Below are 14,686 nucleotides of genomic sequence, written 5' to 3'. Positions count from 1 at the left end.
CTTTTTAATAAGCTGTCTAGGTTGGTCATAACTTTCCTTCCAAGGAGTAAGCATCTTTTGATTTCAAGCTGCAATCACCATCTGCAGTGATTTTGGAGCCCAAAAAATAAAGTCAGCCACTGTTTCCACTGTTTCCCCATCTATTTGCCATGAAGTGATGGAGCCGGATGCCGTGATCTTCGTTTTCTGAATGTTGAGCTTTAAGCCAACATTTTCACTCTCCTCTTTCACTTTCATTAGGAGGCTCTTTAGTTCTTCACTTTCTGCCATAAGGTTGGTGTCATCTGCATATCTGAGGTTATTGATATTTCTCCTGGCAATCTTGATTCCAGCTTGTGCTTCCTCCAGCCCAGCGTTTCTCATGATGTACTCTGTATATAAGTTAAATAAGCAGGATGACAATATATAGCCTTGACGTACTCCTTTTCCTATTTGGAACCAGTCTAGTAAATATGAAGAAGTAGGAAATCAAGAGATACCCAGAATAAGAGGCAAGTTTGGCCTTGGAGTACAAAATGAAGCAAGGCAAAGCCAAAAAGAGTTTTGCCAAGAGAATGCACTGGTTACAGCAAACAGCCTTTTCCACCAACCCAAGGGGTACTATACACATGGACATCACCAGATGGGCAATGCTGAAATCAGATTGGTTATATGCTCTATAGCCAAAATGGAGATGCTCTATGTGTTGTGCTATGTTAAGTCACTTTAGTTGTGTATGACACTTTACAACCCCACAGACTGTAGCCTGCCAGGCTCCTTTGTCAATGGAGAGCTCCAGGTCAGAATACTGGATTGGGTAGCCATTACTTTCTCCAGAAGAAGTTCTATACAGTCAGCAAGAACAAGACCTGGAGCTAACTGTGGCTTATATCATGAGCACCTTATTGCAGAGTTTGGACTTAAGTTGAAGAAAATAGGTAAAACCACTAGGCCATTTAGGTATGACCCAAATCAAATCCCTTATGAGTATACAATGGAGGTGATGAATAGATTCAGGGGATCAGATCTAGTAAACAGAATGCCTGAAGAATTAGGGATGGAGGTCCCTAACACTGTACAGGAGGTGGTGACCAAAACCATCCCAAAGAAAAAGAAATGGAAGAAGGCAAAATGGTTGTCTGAGGAGGCCTTACAACTAGCTATGAAGAGAAACAAAAGGCAAGGGAGAAAGGAAAAGATATATCCAATGCTAAGCAGAGTTTCAGGGAAGAGCAAGGAGATACAGAAGGCCTTCTTAAATAAATCAATGCAAAGAAATAGAAGAAAACAATAGCATGGTAAGACTAGAGATCTATTCACAAGAATTGGAGATATCAAGGAAGCATTTCATATAAGGATGGGCACAATAAAGGACAGAAATGATAAGGACCTAACAGAAACTGAAGAGAATAAGAAGTGGAAAGAATACACAGAAGAACTATACAAAAAAGGTTTTATGACACAAACAACCACGATGATGTGGTCACTTATCTGGAGCCAACATCCTCGAGTCCAAATTCAAATGGGCCTTAGGAAGCAGTACTTCCAAAAAAGCTAGTGGACATGATTAAATTACAGCTGAGCTACTTAAAATCCTAAAAAAAATGATGGTGTTAAAGTGCTGTACTTGATATGCCAGCAAATTTGGAAAACTCAGCAGTGGCCACAGGATGGGAAAACATCATTTTTTATTCCAATACCAAAGAAAGGCAATGTCCATAAGAACAAGACCCAGTTTCACCCTCAGTCAGTCTCTCCCATCAGGAAGCTTGCATAAGCCTCCTACCTTATTAATCAGAGGGTACACAGAACAAAAACCACAGTCAGAGAAAATTAACTAAACTGATCACATGGACTACAGTCTTGTCTAACTCAATGAAACTATGAGCCATGCTGTGTAGAGCCACCCAAGATGAGCCAGTCATGGTGGAGATTTCTGAAAAAAGTGGTCCATTGGAGAAGGGAATGGCAAACCACTTTGGTATTCTTGTTTCGAGAACCCCTTGAGCAGTATGAAAAGGTGAAAAGATATGACACTGAAAGAACTCCCCAGGTCAGTAGGTGCCCAATATGTTACTGGAGAAGAGTGGAGAAATAACTCCAGAAAGAATGAAGAGGTGGAGGCAAAGCAAAAACAACACCCAGTTGTGGATGTAACTGGTGATGGAAAAAGTTCGACGCTGTAAAGAACAATATTGCATAGGAACCTGGAATGTTAGGTCCATGAATCAAGGCAAATTGGAGGTTGTCAAACAGGAGGTGGCAAGAGTGAACACTGAAATTTTAGGAACCAGTAAACTAAAATGGACTGACATAGGCAAATTGAATTCAGATGATGATTATATCTATGACTGCAGGGAAGAATCCCTTAGAAGAAATGTATTCTTTTTAATGGCTGAGTGGAATAACCTTCATAGTCAACAAAAGAGTCCAAAATGCAGTGCTTGGGTGCAATCTCAAAAATGACAGAATGATCTCTGTTCATTTCCAAGGCAAACCACTCAATATCATAGTAATCCAAGTCTATGCCCCGACCAGTATTGCCAAAGAAACTGAAGCTGAATGGTTCTATAATGACCTACAAGACCTTCTAGAACTAGCAACAAAAAAGATGTACTTTTCATCATAGAGGACTCAAATGCAAAAGTAGAAAATCAAGAGAAACCAAGAGTAACAAGCAAGGTTGTCCTTGGAGTACAAAATGAAACAGGGAGCACCTTTTCATGTGTTTGTTAGCCATCTGTATGTCTTCTTTGGAGAAATGTCTGTTTAGTTCTCTGGCCCATTTTTTGATTGGGTCATTTATTTTTCTGGAATTGAGCTGCAGGAGTTGCTTGTATATTTTTGAGATTAATCCTTTGTCTGTTTCTTCATTTGCTATTATTTTCTCCCAATCTGATGGCTGTCTTTTCACCTTACTTATAGTTTCTTTTGTAGTGCAAAAGCTTTTAAGTTTCATTAGATCCCATTTGTTTAGTTTTTGCTTTTATTTCCAATATTCTGGGAGGTGGGTCATAGAGGATCTTGCTGTGATTTATGTCGGAGAGTGTTTTGCCTATGTTCTCCTCTAGGAGTTTTATAGTTTCTGGTCTTACATTTAGATCTTTAATCCATTTTAAGAATTCATTTGAACTAGTCCTAATGAGATGGATGAAACTGGAGCCCCTTATACAGAGTGAAGTAAGCCAGAAAGATAAAGAACATTACAGCATACTAACACATATATATGGAATTTAGAAAGATGGTAACGATAACCCTATATGCAAAACAGAAAAAGAGACACAGAAATACAGAACAGACTTTTGAACTCTGTGGGAGAAGGTGAGGGTGGGATGTTTCAAAAGAACAGCATGTATACTATCTATGGTGAAACAGATCACCAGCCCAGGTGGGATGCATGAGACAAGTGCTCCGGCCTGGTGCACTGGGAAGACCCAGAGGAATCGGGTGGAGAGGGAGATGGGAGGGGGGATCGGGATGGGGAATAAGTGTAAATCTATGGCTGATTCATATCAATGTATGACAAAACCCACTGAAATGTTGTGAAGTAATTAGCCTCCAACTAATAAAAAAATTAAAAAAAAAAAAAAAAATGAAACAGGGAAACAGCTAACAGAGTTTTGCCAAGAGAATGCACTGGTCATAGTGAACACCCTCTTCCAACAACACAATAGACGACTCTGCACATGGCCATACCAGATGGTCACTATCAAAATCATATTGATTATATTGTTTGCAGCAGAAGATGGAGAAATTCTATACGGTCATCAAAAATGAGACAGGGGGCTGACTGTGGCTCAGATCATGAACTCCTTATTGCCAAATTCTGACTTAACTGAAGAAAGTAGGAAAACCACTAGGCCATTCAGGTGTGACCTAAATCAAATCCCTTACAATTATACAGTAGAAGTGACAAATAGATTCAAGGGGTTAGATCTGATAGAAAGAGTGCCTGAAGAACTATGGATGGAGCTTCATGATATTGTACAGGAGGCAGTGATTGAGACCATCCCCAAGAAAAAGAAATGCAAAAAGGCAAAATGGTTGTCTGAGGAGGCCTTACAAATAGCTAAGAAAAGAAGAGAAGCTAATGGCAAAGGAGAAAAGGAAAAATATACTCATCTGAATGCAGAGTTCCAAAGAATAGCAAGGAGAAATAAGAAAGCTTTCCTCAGTGATCAATGCACAGAAATAGAGGAAAACAATAGAATAGGGAAGATTAGAGATCTCATCGTGATGGTGCAGGAGGGCCGAGAGGAGCTACTCCACGTTCAAGGTCAGGAGGGGTGACCTCGTCCAAGGTAAGGAGCAGCGGGTGCGCTTTGCTGGAGCAGCCATGAAGAGATAACCCACATCCAAGGTAGGAGAAACCCAATTAAGATGGTAGGTGTTGCGAGAGGGCATCAGAGGGCAAGCACACTGAAACCATAATCACAGAAAACTAGCCAATCTGATCACACGGACCACAGCCTTGTCTAACTCAATGAAACTAAGCCATGCTGTGTGGGGCCACCTAAGATGCCTGGGTCATGGTAGAGAGGTCTGACAGAATGTGGTCCACTGGAGAAGGGAATGGCAAACCACTTCAGTATTCTTGCCTTGAGAACCCCATGAACAGTATGAGAAGGCACAATGATAGGCAAACCATTCAATATCACAGTAATCCAAGCCTATGCCCCAACCAGGAATGCTGAAGAAGCTGAAGTTGAACGTTTCTATGAAGACCTACAAGACCTTTTAGAACTAACACCCCAAAAAGATGTCCTTTTCATTATAGGGGATTGGAATGCAAAAGTAGGAAGTCAAGAAACACCTGAAGTAACAGGCAAATTTGGCCTTGGAGTACGGAATGAAGCAGGCAAAGGCTAATAGAGTTTTGCCAAGAGAATGCACTGGTCATAGCAAACACCCTCTTCCAACAACACAAGAGAAGACTCTACACATGGACATGACTAGATGGTCAACACCGAAATCAGACTGATTATATTCTTTGCAACTGAAGATGGAGAAGCTCTATACAGTCAGCAAAAACAAGACTGGGATCTGACTGTGGCTCAGATCATGAACTCCTTATTGCCAAATTCAGACTTAAATTGAAGAAAGTAGGGAAAACCACTAGACCATTCATGTATGACCTAATTCAAATCCCTTATGATTATACAGTGGAAATGAGAAATAGATTTAAGGGACTAGATCTTATAGAGTGCCTGATAAACTATGGATGGAGGTTTGTGACATTGTATGGAGACAGGGATCAAGACCATCCCCATGGAAAAGAAATGCAAAAAAGCAAAATGGCTGTCTGAGGAGGCCTTACAAATAGCTGTGAAAAGAAGAGAAGCAAAAAGCAAAGAGGAAAGGAAAGATATTTTCATTTGAATACAGAGTTCCAAAGAATAGCCAGGAGAGACTAGAAAGCCTTCCTCAGCGATCAATGCAAAGAAATAGAGGAAAACAACAGAATGGGAAAGACTAGATATCTCTTAAAAAAAATGAGAGATACCAAGGGAAAATTTCATGCAAAGAGAGACTCGATAAAGGACAGAAATGGCATGGACCTAACAGAAGCAGAAGATATTAAGAAGAGGTGGCAAGAATACACAGAAGAACTGTACAAAAAGGGTCTTCATGACCCAGATAATCACGATGGTGTGATCACTGACCTAGAGCCGTATATCCTGGAATGTGAAGTCAAGTGGGCCTTAGAAATCATCACTACGAACAAAGCTAGTGGAGGTGATGGAATTCCAGTTGAGCTATTTCAAATCCTGAAAGATGATGCTGTGAAAGTGCTGCACTCAATTTGCCAGCAAATTTGGAAAACTCATCAGTTGCCACAGGACTGGGAAAGGTCAGTTTTCATTCCAATCCCAAAGAAAGGCATTGCCAAAGAATGCTCAAACTACCGCAAAATTGCACTCATCTCACACGCTAGTAAAGTAATGCTCAAAATTCTGCAAGCCAGGCTTCAGCAATATATGAATCCTGAACTTCCAGATGTTCAAGCTGGTTTTAGAAAAGGCAGAGGAACAAGATATCAAATTGCCAACATCTCCTGGATCATGGAAAAAGCAAGAGAGTTCCAGAAAATCATCTATTTCTACTTTGTTGACTATGCCAAAGCCTTTGACTGTGTGGATCACAATAAACTGTGGAAAATTCTGAAAGAGATGGGAATATCGGACCACCTGACCTGCCTCTTGAGAAATCTATATGCAGGTCAAGAAGGAACAGTTAGAACTGGACATGGACCAACAGACTGGTTCCAAATAGGAAAAGGAGTACGTCAGGTTGTATACTGTCACCCTGCTTATTTAACTTATATGCAGAGTACATCATGAGAAATGCTGGGCTGGAAAAAGCACAAGCTGGAATCAAGATTGCTGAGAGAAATATCAATAACCTCAGATATGCAGATGACACCACCCTTATGGCAGAAAGTGAAGAGGAACTTAAAAGCCTCTTGATGAAAGTGAAGGAGGAGAGTGAAAAAGTTGGCCTAAAGCTCAACATTCAGAAAACTAAGATTGGCATCTGGTCCCATCACTTCACGGCAAATAGATGGGGCAACAGTGGAAAGAGTGTCAGACTTTATTTTTGGGGGGCTCAAAAATCACTGCAGATGGTGACTGCAGCTTGAAATTAAAAGATGCTTACTCCTTGGAAGGAAAGTTATGACCAAACTAGACAGCATATTAAAAAGCAGAGACATTACTTTGCAGACAAATGTCCGTCTAGTCAAGGCTATGGTTTTTCCAGTGGTCATATATGGATGTGAGAGTTGGACTGTGAAGAAAGCTGAGCAATGAAAAATTGATGCTTTTGAACTGTGGTTCAAGGGACTCTTGAGAGTCCCTTGGACTGCAAGGAGATCCAACCAGTCCATCCTAAAGGAGATCAGTCCTGGGTGTTCTTTGGAAGGACTGATGTTGAAGCTGAAACCAATACTTTGGCCACCTGATGCGAAGAGCTGACTCATTCAAAAAGACCCTGATGCTGGGGAAGATTGAAGGCAGGAGAAGAAGGGGACGATAGAGGATGAGATGGTTGGATATCATCACCTACTCAATGGACATGAGTTTGGGCAAACTCCAGGAGTTGATGATGGACAGGGAGGCCTGGCCTGCTGCAGTTCATGGGGTCACAAAGAGTCAGACACAACTGAGTGACTGAACTCAACTGAACTGAACAGTTATTCATCTAAGTAGAGGGCTTCCCTGGTGGCTCAGAGGGTGAAGCGTCTTCCTTCAATGCAGGAGACAAGAGTTCGATCCCTGGGTCGGAAGGACACCCTGGAGAAGGAAATGGCAATCCACTCCAGTAGTCTTGCCTGGAAAATACCATGGATGGAGAAACCTGTAGCCTATAGTCTATGGGATTGCAAAGAGTTGGACAGGACTGAGCAACTTCACTTTCTTTCACTTTCATAAAAACACTGATTGGCTATTTCTAAAATTACATCGAATTTAATTTTAAAAATGTTTTTGGTAAAAACTAGGCAAATTATTATTATTTTTGTTTTGCTTTGTTTTGCTCTGGATAAGGAAGGGGACGGCAGAGTCCTGAAAACACAACTGAGGCCATTCTGAAGCACTTAAACTGAAAAATCAATGTAAACCAAGCTGTGACAATTCTCTGGATATTTTAGCACCATCAGTAGAGATCTCCTCTGATCCCTTGCTGAATTACATACATTTAAAGAGACCTTATAAATTATTTCCCAAACCATAAGAATAAAATTGAGAACTGTAAATAATTATGCTGGAATGAAATGCACAAAGTAGAACTCCCCTGAGCAAGCTAGGATTTAGGAACAACTAAATTATCATTTTAGCTCTCATGATATGAATCAGTCTCTCTATTCCTACGTGACTTTATGATGATAATTAACACTATTGTGCTTCATTTTATATATTTACTGTTGTAAATAAAGAGGATATGCTTAAAGGTGACTACCAGCCAACAGAAAAGCATTCTTAATTCTGCTTTCATAAAGATAAGGCAGGAAAAGGAAAAGCAGAAGTGACAGGAAAAAGGAAAAATCTTAAAGTGAGAAGTTTGGTTCAGAAAAGGACAAACTTCCAGCCCGGTCAATCTATCTCATATTAAAAATAGATCTTGATATCAGCTTAAGTGTAAGTTAAGTTTAAATTAAGTAAGTAAGTAAATTAAGTACGTTAAGTGTAAGTTAAGTAAGCTTAAGTGTAAAGTTCAACTTGTCTGCCAACCGTATCAACTGTGAGTCTGAAAGAATTAAGATAAGGACAATGACCAATATATTTAAAATAAAGACAAACATACACATCGCATATATATGCTCAATATTTTGCCACATTGTTGAATTGTATATTGATAAGCACTATTACCAAAATAACCGTAAGTTTTAATGACCCACAGGGTTTCAACTACAAGATAAAGTATAGAAACACAGACTACAATTCTTGTACATCCATTTTTCTGGCAAATGAGGAATGAACAACTCTTTAGAGTCTTATTTCCATAGGTGACCCAGGAGGTAAGTGGTGAAACCTATGCTAAAAATCCACTTTACCTCAGTCACTGTTCCTTCATGATCTTCTGAGTTATAGCAAGAAATTCCTACAGCTGCTGCTTTTGGATTTACATCAAATGCCCAAATAACCACTGCTCAGCTTTAAGGTGTTAATTATAAGGGCATCAGAGTCCTACACAATCAGAGTGCTGAATCAATCCTACATGTTAAATAGTCCAGATGGAAAAATAAGACAGTCTGAACCTTGAAGCAACTTTGTAAGACCGAGTACTGTTGACCAAATCTCAAAGGCAGCACAATATGTAATGAAGAAGAGACCTTATTCCAAGCCTTGAGTCTTTCATCAATTAAAGACAAGGTCACCCCTGTGAACTTGGACAAAGGTATGTCATATCTGTGCTTTGGTTTCCTTAAATAAGCAAAGATGAGAATGATATCTAAGTTCCTTTCAACTTTAAAAAATTCATCCAAGTGCCTTAGATTAGCTCTTTTATTTATTTTTCAGGATATGTTTGCACCAGTTGGAAAAGTGTGCTCATCCTTGCCAAAAGCAGTGTCCATACTACCTTCTTTCCAACTGGTTCCTAACAAAGAACATAGGCTTCTCTTTGCAGTCTAAAACCCCAAACCTCTAGAAAACAACTTGTGTATTTATTTTTGAATACTTCTCTCATAGTTGTGAGCAGCCACATTTGCAGTCATTTCAAATGAGTGGTTTTCTAAATCCTAGGTGCCATGAAAGTATCTAAGACCACTGTGAAGGGTCATGGACCCCACCTCCTATATTCACACAACATATAATAAAAACTCTTTTTCCAAGTTTTTTATTGTTTTTTGTCATTTTGTCTTTCCATTTGTCTCCCCAAGGATGACTTAATTCAAGGTCTCAGTTTTGTCACTGAGGCTGTTGAAATAGCTCTCTATCTCAATTTCTAACTTAATGACTTGAAACCTGTTTGATCATGGGTGTGATACTGAATCTTTTAAATCTTACTTTCCTCCTCATAGAGCTTTTTGTCAGGAGTAAATGTATAATGTATACATACGTGGTTTATTTGCTGATCTAATTTGATAAGGTATAAGAAAGTAATTTCATTTTTTGTCATCACTGTACTTCGAAACCCTTCTATATTATGGGTAAATTCTCGGTTGGAATCCAAACTTTTCTTGCAATATTCAGAGATATTGACAAATTTTTATTTTGTAGCTATTAATAGTCAAACCCATTCTCATATTTCATTCTGTTTCCACTGTATTCTGTTTATCATCTGTCTTGCCACTAGATTTTAACATTTTTTAAAACAAGGATTATAATGACAACTTCTAGTATTTTCACAGATTTTGTTGCTTCTAGTTAGCAATAGAGAAAATAAAAACAGCTTAGGAGCAGGCACAAGAGTGGAGAGGCATGTAATATAATAGTGAAGAGTCAAAGCTCTATAAACTGGTTAAAATTCTATAGAAAGAGTTGCAATTCCAGTTCTAATGTATATTAGCTATGAGGCCTTCAACAGTGACCTAATGAACCTGTTCTTTAGATTTTAATCTGCACTTTGGAGATGATAATAGCACCAGTCTCATAAAGTCATAGAATATAATAGTCAGTATAAACAAAGTGTAAAGAATAACAAATAGAACTTAGCAAACCCTTTAAAGGTTTTTTTAGAGTATTTTTTAAAGTGTTTATTACTATTAGCATTACAATTTTTGGTTGAGTTGTGAGTGTGCTGTGCAGAGGATTTTACTATTTTTTTAAATTTGAATTTCTTTAAATATGTAAGCTAGAATTATTGTTATACTCATTTTTATAAGGAAACCAAGTGGTAAGTACTTCACAAACAACCCTCAGCTTCAGAACCCGAGTCTGAATTTGAACATAAACCTGCCTCACACCAAGTTCATATTTTTAACTTACTGCTATAGTAGGCGTTTTACTTTATGAGACTTCTATAGCTTTAAAGGAACTAGGTTAAAAATGAAAGAATACCAAATTGAAAATAGCTTATTTTAAAGGATTTATTAGAGGTGAAGACAAAAAGTTGTGAGGGCTGAATTCAGGCGTTTGCCTACCAGTTAGTGATATCTGATCAGTAAGTGCTATAGAGAGACCAATAATAACATTTAGAAAGAAAATAGAACCATAAATCTCAAGACACCTAGTTTAATTTGTTCTTTTATAATCTTCAAATGGTTAAAGGGGATAATCTGTTGTTAGAGAATCAATTCCAAAATTTCAAAAAAATGATCATTGTTCTAGACACATTCTGGTTTCAGACTGCAAAGGTAGTAAGGTTGCCTTCTCCTAGATATTCTCAAACTGTAAAAACGGAAACAGTGACTTAAGAGGGTTGTTGTAATAATGGTGTTATTATGACTCATTGACATAAATGCTTTAGTATGTGAGTACCACTCCTCTTTCTCTTTCATCAATCAGATTAACTCTCTGTAGTTAAAAAGAAAAGAAAAGAAAAGAAAAAAACCAAAACTCTTCATGTTACTGTTACTATGAAGTCACAGCAGATAAACTTTTCAGGATTTGCTTAGAAAGTTCTATGATTGAATTTTAAGACACGTTGATAGACTGCCTAAGTTAACCTTACCAGGACAAGCAGAAAAACAAGTTCTCATAGAAGCACCCATGCCTGTGTACTGGGGTGATTACCAATGCGTTTGTGCCTGAACATTTGTGCCCTCTGAAGGAACTGATTTCTTTACCAAAGACAAATTTAATTTGCGTGCATGTCAAGTTGCTTCCATTGTGTCTGACTCTATGCGACCCTGGTCTAGCCTGCCAGGCTCCTCTGTCCATGGGATTCTCCAGGCAAGAATACTGGCCTGGTTTGCCATGACCTCCTCCAGGGGATCTTTCCAACCTAGAATTGAACCTAAATCTCTTATGTCTCCTGCACTGGCAAGCAGGTTCTTTACCATTAGTGCCACCTGGGAAGCCCCATTAAATCTTGTGCAAATCACCATAGAGGATATCTCATTTCTCAGCACAGTATCTCAGATTGGTTACTGATACTTAATAGCTGATGACAATGTCATATAGGCTTTGACATCTGAAGTAACATATTCTTTGATGTGAATAAGATTTCTCTCACCCTGGAACTGTCATTTCCCTCGAAACATCTCAGAGATGTGCTGCCTTGATATATAAATATCAACACCATGAGTCTGATGTTTCAATAGAGTCTTTTAAAATCAGGTTTCTATGTTCTTTATCTGTGTCCTACTCTACAGGATGAAATGTTTTTAGTTTTGGTCAATTTATAAATGTCTAAAATCTGACACTTGAAATACTGAAAGCAAGTATACTAATGGAGATTTCTGTACAAAGGCAAACACATTAGAACTGCAAGAAAGCACAGTTTGAGTCAGTCTGCTGCACAGAAGACATCATTTTCCTGAAAACAAATGGTGTGTTAAGTTCAGCTGCTATCACAGTGACAGTAGAGACAGCTAAAAGACAGAATTATTGCTAAGAGTTCCACTTTACGTGTTAATGACTGAAAGGAAATTTATCGTGATACTACTGAGAAACATACTGCTGATGGAAGTAATGTTTGACATTGTAAAGAACAATATGGCATAGGAACCTGGAATGTTAGGTCCATGAATCAAGGTAAATTGGAAGTGGTCAAACAGGAGATGGCAAGAGTGAACATCGACATTCTAGGAATCAGTGAACTAAAATGGACTGGAATAGGCATTTTGAATTCAGATGACCATTATATCTATGACTGTGGGCAAGAATCCCTTAGAAGAAGTGGAATAGCCCTCATTAGTCAACAAAAGAGTCTGAAATGCAGTATTTGGATGCAATCTCAAAAACGACAGAATGATCTCTGCTCGTTTCCAAGGCAAACCATTCAATATCAAAGTAATCCAAGTCTATGCCCCAACCACTAAGGCAGAAGAAGCTGAAGTCAAGTGGTTCTATGATGACCTTCTAGAACTAACACTAAAAAAAAAAAAAAACAAAAAAAAAACCCTTTTCACCATAGAGGATTTGAATGCAAAAGTAGGAAGTCAAAGGATACCTGGAGTAACAGGCAAGTTTTGCCTTGGAGTACAAAATGAAATAGGGCAAAGGTTAACGGACTTTTGCCAAGAGAATGGTCTGGTCATAGTGAACACCCTCTTCCAACAACACAAGAGATGACTCTGCTCATGGACATCACCAGATGGTCAATACCGAAATCAGATTGATTATATTCTTTGCAGCTGAAGATGGAGAAGCTCTATACATTCAGCAAAAACAAGACCAGGAGCTGACTGTGGCTCAGATCATGAACTCCATATTGCCAAATTCATACTTACATTGAAGAAAGTGGGGAAAACTACTAGGCTGTTCAGGTAAGACCTAAATCAAATCCCTTATGATTATACAGTGCAAGTGACAAATAGATTCAAGGGATTAGATCTGATAGACAGAGTGCCTGAAGAACTATGGACAGAGGTTCATAACATTGTACAGGAAATGGTGATCAAAACCATCCCCAAGAAAAATAAAGGCAAAAAGGCAAAATAGTTGTCTGAGTAGGCCTTACAAATAGGTGAGTAAAAAAGAGAAGCTAAAGGCAAAGGAAAAAAGGAAAATATATCCCCATGTGAATGCAGAGTTCTGAAGAATAGCAAGGAGAAATAAGAAAGACTTCCTAATTGATCAATGCAAAGAAATAGAGGAAAATAATAGTGTGGAAAAGACCAGAGATCTCTTCAAGAAAATTTGACATACCACAGGGTCATGGTATGGACCTAACAGAAGGAGAAGATATCAAGAAGAGGTGACAAGAATATACAGAAGAACTATACAAGAAAGATCTTAAAGACCCAGATAGCTCAATGGTGGGATCACTCACCTGGAGCCAGACACCCTGCAGTACAAAGTCAGGTGGGCCTTGGGAAGCATCATTATGAACAAATTGAGTGGAGGTGATGGAATTCCAGTTGAGTTATTTCAAATCCTAAAAGATGATGCTGTGAAAGTGCTGCACTCAATATGCCAGCAAATCTGGAAAACTCAACAGTGGCCACAGGACCAGAAATGGTCAGTTTTCATTCCAATCCCAAAGAAAGGCAATGCCAAAGAATGTTCAAACTACCGCACAATTGTACTCATCTCACATGCTAGGAAAGTAGTGCTCAAAATTCTCCAAGCTGGGCTTCAACAGAACATGAACCATGAACTTCCAAATGTTCAAGTTGGACTTAGAAAAGTCAGAGGAACCAGAGGTCAAATTGGCAACATCCTTTGGGTCATAGGAAAAGCAAGAGTTCCAGAAAAACATCTACTTTTGCTTTATTGACTACACCAAAGCCTTTGACTGTGTGGATCACCACAAACTGTGGAAAATTCTATAAGAGATGGGAATGCCAGACCACTTTACCTGCCTCCTGAAAAATCTATTTCCAGGTCAAGAAGCAACAGTTAGAACTGGACATGGAGCAACAAACTGGTTCCAAAATGGGAAAGGAGGATGTCAAGGCTGTATATATCACCCTTCTTGTTTAACTTATATGCAGAATACACCATAAGAAATGCTGGACTAGATATGAAGCACATGCTGGAATCAAAATTTCCGGGAGAAAAATCAATAACCTCAGCAATGCAGATGACACCACCCGTATGGCAGAAAGCAAAGAGACACTAAAGAACATCTAGATGAAAGTGAAAGAGGAGAGTGAAAAAGTTGACTTAAAACTCAACATCCAGAGAACTAAAATCATCACCTCCATTCCCATCACTTCATGGCAAATAGATGGAGAAATAATGGAATCAATGAGAGACTTTATTTTCTTGGGCTCCAAAGATCACTCCAGTGAATGACTGCAGCCACAAAATCAAAAGACACTTGTTCTTTGCACAAAAAGTTTTGATAAACCTAGACAGCATATTGAAAAGCAGAGACGTTACTTTGCCTATAAAGGTCAGTATAGTGAAAGCTATGGTGTTTCCAGTAGTCATGTATGGATGTGAGAGTTGGACCATAAAGAAGGCTGAGCACTGAAGAATTGATGCTTTTGAACTGTGTTGCTGAAGACTCTTGAGAGTCCCTGGGACTGCAAGGAGAACAAACCAGTCCATACCAAAGGAGATCAGCCCTGGGTGTTCATTGGAAGGACTGATACTGAAGCTAAAGCTCCAATACTTTAGCCACCAGAAGTGAAGAACTGACTCATTTGAAAAGA

Source organism: Cervus canadensis, chromosome 4 (genome assembly GCF_019320065.1).
Source record: "Cervus canadensis isolate Bull #8, Minnesota chromosome 4, ASM1932006v1, whole genome shotgun sequence".
NCBI classification, from domain to species: domain Eukaryota; kingdom Metazoa; phylum Chordata; class Mammalia; order Artiodactyla; family Cervidae; genus Cervus; species Cervus canadensis.
This window is presented reverse-complemented; position numbering follows the sequence as displayed.